The sequence below is a fragment of the Meles meles genome, chromosome 4 (genome assembly GCF_922984935.1).
Source record: "Meles meles chromosome 4, mMelMel3.1 paternal haplotype, whole genome shotgun sequence".
Lineage (NCBI taxonomy): Eukaryota > Metazoa > Chordata > Mammalia > Carnivora > Mustelidae > Meles > Meles meles.
The window spans coordinates 62,305,520-62,322,795 of NC_060069.1; the positions used below are offsets into that span (position 1 = coordinate 62,305,520).

Below are 17,276 nucleotides of genomic sequence, written 5' to 3' on the forward strand. Positions count from 1 at the left end.
CCCTTATAAAAACGGTTAGAATCCATCACTTGTTTGAGATAGTTATCCAGTCATGCCCACTACATTTGGCTTTGCCAATTTTTGTCTTTCCTTCAATTTAATGGGTTTCAAATTCTAAGAAGAAGGTTTGCAGCACATCCCAAAAAAATCAGTGCTGGTGATATATCTCTGTTGTTTAATAATGCTTTGTTTAGAGGGAAGGGGAACAGAAATAAACAACTTTTGACTGATCTGTGTCGACTAGGACAGAGTGTTATGTTACTGCTCAAACTGGGGAAAATATCCCAGTTTGATCAGTAACTTAACACATACCAATGGAGATTGTGGGTGAAGATGGTAGTTTCCAAGACATCAGCTTATTAAGATTTAACATACAGCCCAGTCATTCTCATATTTTATATGTGTCAAAGATTTAAACATGGACGTGAAAAGCTGTTCCAAAGAAAATTGAATTTTCAAACTATAAATAGAGAAAAGAAGAACAACAACAAAGTGAACAAGAAGCCAGCAGAAGATATGCCAGAAAAGATGACTCGTCATAGCAGAAAAGAAAGAAAGTCTAATTAAGTCAGTGACGGGAAACTTAGTGAATGTTTTAATGAAAACCATAAGACATTTGAAGATAACTTTGTATATCGCTGCCATTGCTAGTAGTTTTGGCTATTTTCATAAAATATTTTTAGAAAAGTTGGAAGCACTAATTTTTTCAGTAGTGATACATTGTTGCTAAGTGTTTGATCTTCCAGAAACTTTTTTTTATTGTTCTCAGAATTTACAAGCAAGGAGATAAAATTAAGGTAAATTTGGCCTTTTGCAAGGCCACTTGCAAAAAATGCAAAAAAAAAAAAGGCACTACAATGAAAAGCATTGTAGTGATGCTGAAACAAAGAATATGGCCATGGTAAATAACATCTCACAGGAAAAAAAAAAACTAATTGAAACAAACTATTCCATAATTTTTGGCATCACACACATAATCCCATTTCTTTTAGTTATAACAACTTTTAATAAATCTATTAAAGAAAAACTAATAAGACACAGGTTTATAGAACCTTACATTTGCCAAAAAATACTTTAATCAAAACCTTTAAGAATATGATGAATTACAAAGCATATGTTTGCATTATTTTTCTCTTCAAAAAGAGCACATTGGTGAAGTAATTTTCAGAAAGGCTTTAGCTAAGGAAAAACCTAAAGTGACAAAGAACTCAAACAAAGAACTACTTCAATTTCACCTTCCATCCCCCAACTTTTTAGTCCTCTAAGAGCCTATTGATCCAGCATCCATCTGCATCGAATTCTAGCCGTTTCAGGACTTTGACTTTGTTACTGAACTTGCCCACTTGGCAAATGTCTAAAATACAGTTCTGCTAATGCAAATCAAACCATTCTTGTTCTATCTACTTGGCTGTGGTATATTAGGGTCCGCTGAAGTGAAATATGGAGGAAAATGCAAATGCAGAAAACCCTATGGTATTGAATATGTGTAGTATCTATATGAATATTGGATTGACCTTCTTTTGGGTCAGTACTTTTTTTCTTTTCTTTGACAGTCTGAAATAGTTGATTCAATAGCTGGTAGTGTAGTAATTGGAAGAAACCAGACCAATACAGTAGTTGTGGTATTTTACTTGCTATTTTTAGTTCTATTAAAAATAAAACAAAGTGAATTATTTAGTTTTCTGGCACATCGTGAATGAATCAAATTTAAATATATCATGATAGGTGATGTTATGGAAAACACACTGGGAAAAACAGGGAAATACATTTGGGCTCCTTTAACACAAATAATTGGCCTCTCCTGTCCTAAACTTAGAGCAGATCCCTCTTCAGGAGCTACTTGGGAAAAAAACAAAACAAGACAAACAAACAAACAAAAACAAAGGCAAACCAAAAAGAAAATAACCGGAAAGAGAAATCCTATGGATAGAATCTAAAACATCACACCAAGTAGATGCAAGAGTTTTTGACCTTTAAAAATGTATGATCTCTAAATATTCAGAGCACTGTTAACTCTGTCACCTATGTCCTTGGACTTGATCGCATCAGTTCTTTTCCTCCATTGGAACGGAATGGGGAAAGAGTTTGAATGAACAATCCCTAGAGGTAAAAGTGAGCCATAGCGTTGACCTCTTTTGGCATTGCCTTTGTTTCCTTTGCTTCTAACTAAGCTGTAAATCCTTTGTTCTTAATTTACAGATTTGAAATTCATGAGCTTTACCACATCTCCACATCAGGACAAATAACCCCCCTGCTGTTTAAATCACTTGCATAATTTATATCTTTTAAAATTGGAATAGCATCAGTGCCTCTTTTGCAATTATCCTGTAGTCAAGCCTATCACCTCATTGAAAGGTCTTTAATTTTTCTTGATTTTTAAGCATTTTTACACTTCTGACAAGTTTATCTGAATACCTTGGGATGCCATAGCAATCTAGTCTGATCTACATAATAGTTTTAGAGGTATGCTATATCCAGATAATGTTCAAAGTCAAACTGTCTGCAGATGTTACTAATTTATGTTTAAAAAAGCAGCCAATGACATTTCACAACAAGTATTATCAATACCTCATAAGAAATCACTATTTAATCTTGAATTTGTCACTCTACATTTCCGTAATGCTTTAAATGTATTTCTGCCCTAAAAATTATAATATTCTTAAAATTTCTTATTTCAAATGTCTTTCTAATTGGACCATGAGCTCTTTGAAGGGTTGGATATATCTTATTTACCCTTTTATTCACAATATGTAGTATATTACTTAGAATGCATTATTTACTAAGAAATGTTTGTTGGTTTGTTAGCAACTTTGGCCCACCAAAGCAGGTAGGTATCATTTATCACATAAAAAAAATAGCAGTGATGGTGTTATTTTAGAATCTAATTAGGTCTACCTTAATAATTTTCACTCGCATATAACATCCCTGAAAGATGAACATCTGACTTCTTCTAAAAGCTAACATGGAGTGGCAGTTCACTCAAAATTTACTCTACTCTGATTAGGTCATTATTACTTTTAGTAAGACCATTTTCCATCCTTTAGAACATTATAGAATGAGTCTATTCTTTACTTGAGGGTCCTTCAAATATTTGAAGATAGCCATAATTCCTCATTTATCCCTGCTTTAGACTAAACATCTTCAGTTTTTTCTGCTATAATAAGATGATTTCCAGACCCTTCATCTTCCTATCTGCATTCTTTCTTTAGTGATTAACTCAAATAATTTAAGAAAAAAAGATAGAAGATAGAAAAAAAAAGGAAATTTCCAAGGTCCCTCCACTGTTTCTCTATTTCTTTGTTATTTAAGTATATGTGTGAATGAAAATGAAAATGTTTGCTTTCTAATCTCAACCTCTCAGATATATAATAGTTGACAGTTTGCATTGGATTCTTCTATAATATCATCTTTGCTTGTTCAAATACATTGAAACACATATGCACGCACACACACACACACACACACACTCACATACATAGAAAGAGACAGAGATAGAAAAACAGAGAGAGGGGACATATTTTAGAATGTTGTTCTTTTTAAAAAAAGAGAGAGAGAGAGAGAGAGAACTTGTTGTAATATTGCTATGCCATTTTTTTTCCCATGAAAATCTCATCAGTCATGGCTCTCTCTTGGTTATACTCCAACATGTCAGTGAATCTCTTGAAATCTTATACTCAGGATGAAATATAAACTCAAATATAATTACCTTTTATTAAGCATTTATTAGATATCAGGAACTTCGCTTAGTACTTAAAATGTTATCCCATCTTAATTTTCAATGCAATATATGAGCTGTTTAGTATTCCTATTTTATATATAAAGAAATATTTTTAAAGAGGTTAATTAAATTGTTCAAGATCACTCACAAAAAGTCAGTTGCAGAGCTATGAATCTATTTCCTTATTACTCCCCACCTTGAGTCAGTATTTCAGACCTGTTTTCAGGGTACACAAATATAATCATTAAGCTTAAATGTGAAAAAAAAAGAAAATAATCAAGACTGGCAGTATAAAATTAAGTCAGGAATGAGGCTAGTTTACAAAAAGTTATGTTTTTACTATAGATGAGCCACAGATTTGGTAGAGAGTATCTTATTGAGCAACAAGACTATGGATAGTTAGTAGGCTCATAAAAATGGTAGGATAAAAAGGAACTGTTTTTTAAAATATAGCTAGAATTCTGCTGTGCCCTTAAGGAAAAAAAAAAGACTCATTTTCACATGTCTGATGTGGAAATGAACATTTTCATGAAAGATACAATGTTAATTTCATAAGGTTTTTATCTATAGTACCTCTTGATATGGTGAATGTCCTAACACCAAAGCCAAGATTAGTAAAAATAATTTTCTAGAAAACCAAATATTTTATATTCTGGATAACCAGAGCTCTGTTTCTTTGTTTCTTTACTAGATCTGTGCTAGAGTTTATAATATCCAGGGTAATAAATGGCTTGCAAGTCTTTTCAGTAATCCTATCTGTTAGTCTGTCTATTCTATCTATCTATATATCTATATCATCTATAGCTATATGTATATTAATCTGTTATCTTTAATCAACAGCTCTACTGCAGCTACCTGAGAAAATTCAGCCAGCATTCTTGATCTTGCTATATTTGCTCAAACCTGCATGATTTGACTGTGAAATATAACCTCAGTGTGTGCCTCATGTTTCCATCAGTACCAGAAGAATATTAGCTTCATTAAGTTACTAAGTTAACTTCCTTGAATGGGTCATCCAAGACATCTACCTGACTGTAGACACAATGGTAACTCTTTCTATAGAAAATAATAAACAAAATAAAAACTTCAAAATTGTAATTGAACTTTAGATAATCATTGATAATCTTAAGGTCGTGGTTAAAATTATATATCTTTACAAGGACAGCTATTATATTTTGGAGTTAAGTACAGGCCATAGGGCAGCGAATACATTGTGATAAACTTGATCTCATTCCAATTACAATGCTCTTTCTAGGCTGTCTGCAAATGTAAATTTTCTGGTGCAGAGTATGGAGGGGTAATTATTTGAATTGATCAAGCAATTATGCCTTGATCAATATTGACTAAGTTTTTCATGACTGGTTAAATATGCGTCACCTAAATTACTTCTCCCCCACTTTATTTCTACTACTTCTCCCAAACCTTATCCTCCAAGGGAAAAAAAAAAATCCAACATTGCTTCCCATTGCAAATTCTAAGAGCCCAAGATACAAACAATAGTAAGTAGTCATAAAATGTTGTAAGAGGTGGACATTCCAGGGACCACACATCTGCACAAAGGAGTATGGCTTGAGGGAGTGGAAAATGAACTACTGCAGTCATTCTGCGCTGAATGCACTTTTGCCAGGCATTTCATTACCAGACTTGCTGCAAAGTCAGAGTGCATAAGGTTTCCTACATTAAGAATCTCTGTTAGTGACAACAGCAGGGAATTTTATGTAAGCCAGTCCTTCTCTGTGAGTGGAATGACATGCCTGTATTGATGATAGCTCCAAATGTAGCTAATAGCTGTTGTTCTTGGAGAGAAATGGTCAGAGTGGTTAAGACTAGAATTCTTTACTCCCTTTGCAGACAGTCATGGAACAACTCATCTCTATCAGTTGCTTGAGCACAGACACTGAAAAGGCAGGAGATCTGAAATGAAATAAGAATCAGGTTTACCCTGGAACTTGCCTGAAATGGGAGGACTAAGTGGTGCTTATAGGGGCTAGAAAGGACTGGAGATACACGTTCTGTCTCTATAGCTAGACATTTGCAGGGATAGCATGGTCAGTAAGGAAGTAAAGAGGAAAATAAGTTGCTACAAAGACAGGCTGAACTAAGCATCTAAGCCAAATTCCAGATGTCATATGTAGAATGTGGCCATCAGTTATCTCTACAAATAAAGGCAGACAAGGTCAAACTTGTTCTACTTTCAAAGAATTGAACTTTTAAAGTCAAATTAATCTTTCTCTTTGAAATGGAAATATTGAAATAAATTAGAATTCAAATTTTTGGTTTATGTTTATATTCAACCTTACAGACTATTAGGAACTTTGTGTATGAAAAAGAATAAATGGAATGATTTGGATATATGAAACTAATTCAACTCCTTTTGATTTCTTGTTACCTTTGAAAATATTTATAGACAAAGAAGTTTCAGTTGATCTAATCAGATGAAAATAAAAGAAAACAAATTGTTATGTAGAAATGTTGACAGAAGATTGGGTCCTAGTTCAGTTAGAATCAAGTTCTTACCTGTGTTCTGATAGAATAGTTTTTATGACTATGAACATGTCATTTTACTTTTGCCTCATCTTTCTCATTCTTCAAGTGCAAGTTAGTGTTGGTCTGCCTTCCAGGGCTCTTTAAGGAGCATAAGTTTATAATTCTGTTATTTAAGGGGAAACATTGAAAAAAGAGAGAGATTTATTTCTACTTATATACTCAACTTTGTATCTCAAAGAGAGGTTGATTTTTCCTCAAATCACTCAGTCAGTTGGGATTACTGATTCTCAGTAACATTTCCTAACGAGAACCTGACTTGTTAAGCCTTAAGAAATCAAGAAACTGTTGAGATCATTTTAATCTCTCTATTATGAACAACTAAGCAAAGGTATCTTGATTTACTGTATGGCTCTTTCTTCATCAAGCTTTTCTTTATATTTTTATCTCTAAAGGTACAAAAATCATTTGAAATACATTGCCTGCATAAATAAGAAAAGTGAGAAACTAGATATAATTAATAATTTTTATTGAACATTTTGTTTTCTGTGCACATTAATACCCATGATGTTTCTCATTTTTCTCTTTATTGTTCAGTTACTGAGAGACAGACATTTTACAACTCTCTACCTGCCTTATGATGTCTTAGACATTTACAGTACAGAACAGACTATAATTTTCTTGCAATCAAAAACTGCTGTTATTTTCCCTCTTAGAGAACAATATTGATGCCCAAACTGAGCAATTTATGTTTTATATCTAAGTAGTCTGAATAAATTTTGCAACATATCACTTGTAAAAATTAAGACATTCATGAAAATATTTTGCAAATTGGGAATTGCTCATGTTTACTTAATGAATTTTTGTCTTAAATTCCAACCTCAGAGTTGTTTGTTTCCCAGAGTCAGGAGTCTCTCATGTTTTGGCTCCCTCTCTGATTTCTTCCCATTCAGTTTTCCTCCCCTATGATCCTCCACTCAATTTCTTATATTCCACATATGAGTGAAACCATTTAATAGCTATCTTTTTCTTATTGATTTATTTCACTTAATGTAATGCTCTCCAGTTCCATCTATGTCAATATAAATGGTAGATATTCATCCTTTCTGATGGCTGGGTAACATTCCATTGTATATATGAACCACATCTTTTTTATTTATTCATCTGTCATTGAATACTATACCAAAAACTAATGGTGTACAATATGTGAATTAATTGAATTTAAATTAAAAAAAAAATCTCCAACCTCAATATATTGAAAAATAGGAATCATTCAAATTGTCCCTATGTTGAGCTTGGCTTTGTGCAAAAAGTTACTTAAAAAGATGCAGTAAAGAAAATACTTTAGAAAAGGTGAGTTAAAAATTAGCTTTTAAAGGAAAACATAAACATGTTTTAGTAACTTAAAATGTATATTTTTAGCTATTTAAAAGTGGATAATTGGCTAGAAAGTCAACTAGATGAAATGTCCATTTTAAGGTAATGGATCCAACTATAAAATAGAGGTCTTTCCTATGAATGAACCATATTGATGTAACAAAAATTAATGGTCATATTCACTCAAAAAATATTCTTGAATAAACATGCATAGTATTTGAGAAGTGCCCACAGACCAATATTTAGTTCCCCTTCAAGTGTTGTATACCAACATGAGAAAGATATAAAAACAACTGAGTATAAAGAAAAACAATAGGAAAAACTAACTATTGAGAAGAGATATAAGCAATGATTGAAATTTAAGAAGATGAGTATACTTTTAATTAAGGTAAGCCTCAATGGAAGAGGAGTCCTGTGAGTTAACCTTTTGAAAAGTAGTATTTTGACAGAAAGGCTGGGTGTTGTGTTCCACTTAAAAACAATAGAGTTCAGAAGTATGTGAGTGTATGGAATATCTGGAAAATAAGTTAAATGTAAATGGTCACTGATTCAGATGAGTAATATTAGATGCAGAGAGAGATAGCCACGAGGAAAGTAATCATGAGAAGTATTAAGCACCATCAAAGAAATTAAATTTTACTTAATCAATTAAATAATAATTAGATTAATTATTAATTTCATTATTAATTTCAATAAATTAATGATTTATTAATGACATAATAAAGTAATATTATTATAATTATAGTATTGTAATATTGTTATAAATTAATGATTTATTAAATTATTTAATTTACTAAAATTTAATTAATTTAATAAAATTAATTTTATTCTTTAAAATAAAGAGACAGATTAAAGGTTGTGATTCAGTCTGTATTTTAGAAAAATAATACAGTGGCAGTTTGTGTAAGTCTATAAGATAGTAAATCCAATGACAAATTTCTAAAGGTTGAGCATTAGAACATCAGAATAATTTTTGTACTAAATATTCTACATATTTATTTTTTAACTTAAGAATATTTCCCATGTTATGATGAGCATTGGTTGTTTTGAATGATTAATCACTAAATTCTACTCCTGAAACCCATATTACACTGTTTGTTAGCTAACTAAAATTTGAGTGAAAACTTCAAAGAGAATATTTATCAGTTTATAAATTTAATAGTTTAATGAAACTTCAAAAATCTATGTTTTAATTTTGGAGAGTATGTTAAAGTATTTCTTGGGAAACTGAACATTGACATAAAAGTGTACAGAAGAAATGCTTAAAAAATGCTAAGATAACAATATTAAGTTGCTACAGGTCATATCCATTACATTAAAAACAAAATACCATTCCAGCAAAATAAAGCCAGATTTATTGAAAAAAAAACAAAACAAAAAACAAAAACCATACAGTTTTAAAGCATTGGAGATCTGTTAAAGCAGAGAGTATTAAATGGAAGGAAAATCCAGTCATTTCCTTGTCCAGGATCATTTCTGGATTCCAGTAGGGCTGACAATTGAGCTTGCCCATGCAGAGCAATATAACTGGGGGCAAGGAAACTGGCTCTGATTCTGCTGTGTGCTGAGCACTACATGGACAATTCTGAATCCCTATGCAAGGCCAAATTTTTCCCATTATATATTTGTTGCAGTCTGGATCATAGAGGATGTAGGGCACTTCTAGAAAGTGGACTTGGAATTTCCCATAGTCTCCCAAAATTAGGAAATCAAGTCTCACTTCAGGAATGGCACCTGCCTCAAATGCATAGCTAGTTACCTCTTCAAAATACTTACCAAACTTTAAAGAAGTATGGTAAGCGAAAGAGCAATGCTCAAAACCACAGAAGGAAAATTAAGTTCTTCCAAGCACGGTCTGAGGAATTAAAAATAGCCACCCCCATTCTTCCACTCCAGCAACACTCAGTTTATTTCCTGAAATAAAGAGTCTCTTATGGTCTGTCTCCCTCTCTGGTTTTGTCTTGTTTCATTTTTCCATCCCTTCCCCTGTGATCCTCTGTCTTATTTCTCAAATTCCTCATATCATGAAGTCATATAATTGTCTTTCTCTGATTGACTTACTTCACTTAGCATAATACCCTCTAGTTCCATCTACATTGTTGCAAATGACAAGATTTCAGGGGTTTTGATGGCTGCATATCATTCCATTGTATCTCTATATATCACATCTTCTTTATCCAGTCATCTGTTGATGGACATCTAGCTCTTTCCATAGTTTGGCTATTGTGAAGATTGCTCCTATAAACATTCAGGTGCATGTACCCCTTCAGGTCACTACATTTGTATCTTTGGGGTAAATACCCAGGAGTACAATTGCTGGGTCATAGGGTAGCTCTATTTTCAACTTTTTGAGGAACCTCCATGCTGTTTTCCAGAGTGGCAGCACCAGCTTCCATTCTCACTAACAGTGTAGGAGGGTTCCCCCAGCATTGGGGAGGGCATATGCTATGGTGAGTGTTGTGAATTATGTAAGCCTGGTGAATCACAGACCTGTACCCCTGAAACAAATAATACATTATATGTTAATATAAAAAAATATATAGCCAGGTTTTTATTTTAAAAGCATGGGAAGGAAATGCCCGAGACAAGAAGCCCAATGGGTTTTACTCCCTGATGCTTTTATAGCCTGCTTAACGAAAAAAAGAGAAGCCCCAGTTGTGTCCTGATTTTGGCAATTGTGAATACAATTGCTATATTTGCAGATGTGTCTTTGTGTGGACACGATTTTTCACTTCTTTTGAAGAAACAGGAGTACAATTGGTGGTCTATGTAGTAAGTGTATATCAAGCTTTCTAAGAAGTTCCAAATTGTTTTCCAAAGTACCTATACCACTTTGCACTTATATTAGTAATATATGAGATTTCTAGCTGTTCTGCATCCTTGCCACCACTGATATTATCAGTCTTTTTCATGTTAGCCATTCTCATGGGTATATATTGGTATCTCTTTGTGGTTTTAGTTTGCATTTCTCTGATAATTAATGATGTTGGGTTTGTTGTTACACTGTTAAATGCCATTTTAAGATGTCTTATGAAGTATATTTATAAAACTATTGCCATTTTTGGGGGGTTAAGTTATTTACCTTTTTATTGTTGAGATGTTGAGGGCACTATTCCCTTATCAGATATGTGTATAGCAAATATGCTCCTTCCCCATCTGTGGCATGCTTTTTCATTTTCTTAACAGTGTTTCATAAAATCAGAAATTATAAAATTTTATTAACTCCAGTTTACTCATCTTTGCTATGATGGCTCATGCTTTTTTTGAGCTATCTGACTAATATAAATAAGACATCCTTAGGAGTGTGAAAAGGTAATCCAGGCATGAGAAAACACTTGTAATATATCTTCCCCAAAACATGACTCATATTTGGAATATAGGAAGGGCTCCTACTAATCAGTAAGAAAAAGATAATCCAATAGACAACATGGTAAAAAAATATGAACACTTTTTAAAAAGTGATAGCCAAATGGCCAATAAACACTTGAAGAGATGCTCAGTTTCATTAGTCATCAGGGAAATGCAAATTAAAGCCACAATGGGGTATTGCTACATGCTTCTCAGAATGGTTGAATTGGTAATTATATACAAATTTGAATAGAATATAAATAAATATAAATATATATTTGTATTTATTTATTAAATAATTTATTTATTATATAAATGTATAAAAATTATATATTAAATTAAATATATTTTATATATTATATAAATATAATAAATATAAATATAAATTGGAAAATAAATATATTTTATATAAAATAACATATAAAATATATTAAGTATATATCAATATAATTAAATATATTATTTACATTATATAAATAGATAATTACATTTACATTAGATAGATAGATAGATAGATAATTAGATTTACATTATATAAATAGATAATTTGATAATTATATATTATATATATAATTTGATAATTATTATATATTTATTATATATATAATATTATATATATAATTTGATAATTATATATTATAATTATATATTAATATGTATTTATATATTTATATATATACTATATATAAATAAAAATATATGATAAATATATATCATATATTAATATATTAATATATAAAATAATATATTCAAATATAAATTGGAAAATAAAATTAAAAAGAAACAAAAATATACCTAATATTAGCAAGGATCTAAAAAATTTGGAACACTAATACATTGCTGAAGGTAGTATAAATTTATAAGAAATCTTTAGAAAATATTTGGCCAGTGTGTACTAAGGGTGAGCATGTGTAGATTCTGATTTATCAGTTCCTTTTCCATGTCAATGTCCAACAGATATACGTGGAGTTGAATGTTCATAATAGTGTTATTGCATATAGCCCAAACTGAAAACTACCTACATATCCACCTATTATTCCAATATGGGAAAATGAAATGTGGTGCCATCACATCATAATTAAAATGAGCAATTTACAAATACACGCAATATGTATAAATCTCACAAATACAATGATGATCACAAAAGGCCAGGTACAAATAGTATAGATGCTGTGATTTTATTTACATCAGAATAAAAACAGGAAAGCTAATCTATAAGCAGTTAGAAGTCAGAATAGTGTTATAACTCAAGGTGTGGGTGGGTGCTGTGAAATGGGGTAAGTTGCAAGAATGTAGCTAAGAGTATTACTAGTATGAAATGTGAGTTTATTTGTATGCATATTTTTCAGTAAAAAAAATATATTTAAAAAAAAAACAACAAGAGAAAAGACAAAGATCTTGAAATATTTACCATGTGTATTTGGTCCCATTAATGTTAGTCTATATTTAAATTTAATAAAAATTCAATATTTAAATCAAACAAGGAAATGATTAACATTCAAAGAAATAGTGATGGTGTTTATTTATTAAAAGACTTAAATATATAAATTCTTTTCTTTTTTAAGATTCATTTATTTCAGAGAGAGAGAGAGCAGGAGCAGGGAGAGGCAGAGGGAGAGGTAAAGAGACTCTCAAGTAGACTGCCCTGGGGCTTGATCTCATGACCCTGAGAGATCAGGACCTGAGCCAGAAACAGAGAGTCAGATACTTGACCAACTGTGCCACCCAGGTGCCCCTAAATATACAAATTCTTTAAAATCTTGGCAAAATATATATTTTATTTAAATATATAATAGACCAATATTACTTACGAAAATTCTACATCTTAACCATTTCTCTTTTCTTGATCCTATTATATTATTATTAGTAGTAGTAAAAACATAAATTAATAAATTTTTCTCTTACCACAATAAGAGACAAAAAGAAACTTCTGGGACTTGAGGGCAAATCATATTTTATTACCTTCTTTCTCTTACTAATTTTTTGTACCATTCGTAAACAGATGGGGCAATTGCAAAGACAGTGCTACCATTTATCTGCCCAAAATAACATTCCATCTCCACTTTTAGCTTTGTCCTTTTAACTTTGCCTTATTTTACTTTACAGTACTTATTATAGCTTGGACTTATTCATTGTTTCTATTTATTTGTTTATTGTCTATTTACTGGGTCCTCAGAAACTTACTGCAGTGTAAATTTCATGACAGCAGGATCTTTGTTTTGTTGAATGTAGTATTTTAATATCAAAAATATGCCTGTCATTAATGAGCAACTCAATAAATATTTGTTGAATGAAAGAATAAATATTGAAATATTAAACCAAAATAATAAATTGAAAACTTGAAGTTTCCCCCTCTTTTTTCGTTTAGTATTATTCTAATGATGATAATTGTTATACACAACTAATAAATTGTTGAACACTACATCAAAAACTAGTGATGTATTGGGGTGCATGGGTGGCTCAGTTGGTTAAGCATCTGCCTTCAGCTCAGGTCATGATCCCAGGGTCCTGGAATCAAGCCTCATGTTGGGCTCTGTCGTCAGCGAAAGCCTAGTTCTCCCTTTCCCTGCCACTCCCCCTTCTTGTACTTTCTCTCTCTGACAAATAAATACAATCTTATGAAAAGGAAAAAAAAAAAAACAACTAATGATGTACCATATGTTCACTAATCATAATAAAAAATTTAAAAATTAAAAAAATAAATAAAACAAATGGAAAAAAATTATGTAAAGATCTAATCTAACATCTTGCCAGAAAATGTGGGTGTAAGTGTTTCCTTAACTTAAAAAAAGTGTAAAAATAGAATTCATTATTTTAAACAAGAAGATATTTTTCATTATTTGTATTTTAAAATACATATTGTTTTTATTCTAACAATACATTTGGTAAATTTAACATTATATCAGTAACTAGCTTTGATTAGAACATAAGCTCCAAAATGTGTTTGGTCTGCTTAATTCAGGGAAAAAAATTTCTGGAATGATGTTTTGTATTGTTCTGCCTGAAAAATAATTCTGCTTAAAGATTATTTGCTTGCATGATGGACATAATAATGCTTTTCAGACTAGCTACTTTATTCCTAGAGTGACAGAGTACTAGACAATACTGTACTGTGTTTCATGGTGCTTATAGTAACTTGTATTTGTTAAGAGTAGGACAGGACAGGATAACAGTAAGTCAAGAACTTGTGTTGGAAAAGAAAACCTATGTTGGAATTTCACAAAAGGTGATGCTTTCTGATGAATTTGATGTGATTAAAATAGATGATTGAATAAACTTTAGGAATAAAGTGGGTAGTTGTGTTAAATAACCTTTTGAATGTCATTGAAAAGTGAAAAGGCACTGGTATTTTTTAAAAGATATGATTTTTGAAGACAGCGATGTAACTTATGAGAATGGTGCTTAACCTTGCTTTCAACAACTACTTTTGAAGATTTGCTACCCATTTGAAGAGGTCAGTGTATAAACAACATTCCAATGAAAGAATAGAATAAAAAGTGCTTTGAAATGTTTGAAGTGTTTGTGTGTATATACCATGACATAAATTGATCCAATAAACTAAGCACAGTATTTGGATTCATCTAGAACCATAATATAGTACAATAATTGAGTCTCGTCAAAATCTATGTTCTTAAAGAAAGGATAAATCAATTGCACTAAAACTATATAGTCAGGGAATGTGTAATATAACCTAGGAACATGAAAAAATAGTTGAAAGGATAATGTTTCATTCTAAATATTGATATTTTTAATAGCATTCTCTAGACTGGCTGGATATCTGAGGACTTACAGAGTATAGAAAGTTTTTTATGATCACCAAAATGGTAGGTTTTCCCATCAGTTCTACCTGGAATTATATTCCAGGCTCTCTTTTACTAGGTTAATGTAAGATTGAGGCATTCATAAAATTTGTATTAAAATAGAAAGCCCTCCTTCCAAAAATAACTCTTATAATTAACCAAGGGGCAGGGATGTGGGCAAACGTTGAGGAAATATATGGAAATTGCAAGTTTCTACCTCTTCCTCTGTATTTGGAGACTAAATGTCTTTGCCAGGAGATAACGTCTCACCAATGGTTTATGAGTTGTGGGTACTAATTGGAAGAAGTTAAAAATATTAAGACATGATACTTTGATCTTTCAAAAAAGTACTTGCCATCCAGCAGTAAGGAGTGTAGTTACCTACCATTCCAGCTCATGGAAGCTTCAGGATCCACTTCAGATTTCCTTATGGCAGTACTGTGTTTTTGGTCAACCCACAGCCAATAACAGAGCATGATAGTGGTAAATGGGTTAGGCTCATTGAACGAAATGCAGAACCTCTCTCCAACTGTCAATCCTTACTGCTCCCAACTAAACTGGCCAAGATTTAGTCAGGGATGCATGGAGATTCCCCCTGCCCAATCCTCCTCACCCCCATTCCTTTTGCAGGTATCAGATCTACAACATGGTCTGAAGACTTTCTTTATCTAATCCTACAATCTCTCACTTTTATTTTTCTTAGGAATTTCCTTTCCCAATAAAACTCTTGTATCCTTCATCCCATCATCCATTTCTTGTTTCTATATGTGTAAATTAGATAGATAGATAGATAGATAGATAGATACACATAGATGTATGTGTATGTATATATATATATATATATATATATATATGCATTCATATAATTTTCTTTAAGGCCATTGCATATTGTATTGGTAAATTATGTCAAAATCTTGATTCCCTGAAAGCTCTGTCCTTTTTGCTTTGCCCACAAGGCTCAAGACAGCCATAATATATATGGATTTTGATTGTAGACTTCTAGATAGTGATGCTATAATCTACCTGATGAATTGTGCTAGCACATACATACCACCTCTAGCCTAGATCAGTGGTTATCTTTTCTGACATCATAGCAGAATCACTTGTGTGATGTTTAAAAAGTTTGATGCCAAAACTCCACTCCAAGTTTTCTTCTATAATTGGTTCAGGATGGAGCCAGACCTAAGAAGCCGTGAAATAAACTCCGTGTTGAGAAATTATACCCTTTGCCCTTTGTCTGTAAAATCTGCATTCTGATCCTTATCTTTCACCAGCCTTTATCAAGAAGACACAAGAAATGACAGACAGAGAAGGAAGAATTTGCTTCAATCTCTGCCCATTTAAACTGCCCCTAATAAAAGCTCCATATTCTAGAACTGAGGCTCAATTTTAGTGTTTTTCATTTGCATATTCTTGATCTATGTCGGAACTCCTAATTAATGAGGACTACGAACTCCTCCAGTGGTGGAACTATGCTATTAATATTGGTAATCAGAAACCAGGAACCATAATTCAATCACTTGAAAAAATGATTTCTCTACATCAGCATGGATTTTTCTTATTATTAAATAGCAAGAAAAGCAACTCTTTCTTCTTTTTACATGATTCAGTATGTTGTACATAATTCTCAATCTTTTATTTGGTTTTGTTTTTTTTTTTTTTTTTTTAGTTTGTACCTGTCTTTCCTAAGTCATCTCAAGCACTTTTAATTAAGCTAATAGCAAATGAAAAAAACAAGTGTAACTGCCAGCACAAATCAAGATGACCTATAACTGTGAGAATCTCCATCCAGCCATCATCTCCTGAGGAGGCCTTGCTAGGTTTGTCTACTACATGTACTCATCAATATATGCACATTTACAGATCCACCAACACCACCATGGTTGTGTAGTTTAATTAAAGGGAAGAAATCTGTCTTAGTGTGTAAAAGCTGTTCATAATATTGGATGATAATGGGATATTTATTAGCATATCAACAATTAAAAATTATTTGCCACTTATTCTTTCTTCAAGTTTATATGGTATAATTTGCATGCTAATTTTTATATTAATAATAAGAGTTGACAAACTGCTGTTAGAATGCAGAGATTATATTGATGTTTCTTTTTTATTAATTCCATTTTATTAAACAATAATACACTGAGAAGAAATAACTTATAAGAGAATGAAGCAGGCATTTTAGAAAACATCACTGCAATTTTTGCCTAGTTTTGATGTAATGAAATATGACATGAACATAAAATGAAAAACAAATTTCAGAGGAAATAGACATCTACCTCAAGATATTACATTTCATTGTATATGCTGTATAAACAGATACACTGTTGCCTGTCCCTAGAGATTCGATATGGTTTTTCTACAATTTATTTTTCATTAACAGAAATACCAACTGCACAGTATTTAAATAGCCCATTATTGAGTTAAAATAAGTAATATTTTTGTAAAATGCTACAAGTATTTTCTTTTACTTAATGAGCAAAAATACTGCTGACATATTGGTAGCTAAAAACGTTTGGCTTAGTACACCATCTGCTGTGTAAGCAATGATT

The 17,276-nt window shown here is 31.7% G+C and overlaps 1 long non-coding RNA gene across 1 annotated transcript in view; it reads left to right on the forward strand.

Annotated features, from left to right (window-relative positions):
- LOC123940835 overlaps positions 1–16,628 on the forward strand; it is a 248,183-nt gene extending 231,555 nt beyond the window's left edge. Inside the window, exon 4 of the long non-coding RNA XR_006818097.1 lies at positions 16,397–16,628. This is a non-coding gene — a long non-coding RNA (uncharacterized LOC123940835). The remainder of the gene's footprint in view (positions 1–16,396) is intronic.
- The last annotated feature ends 648 nt before the right edge of the window (positions 16,629–17,276 follow it).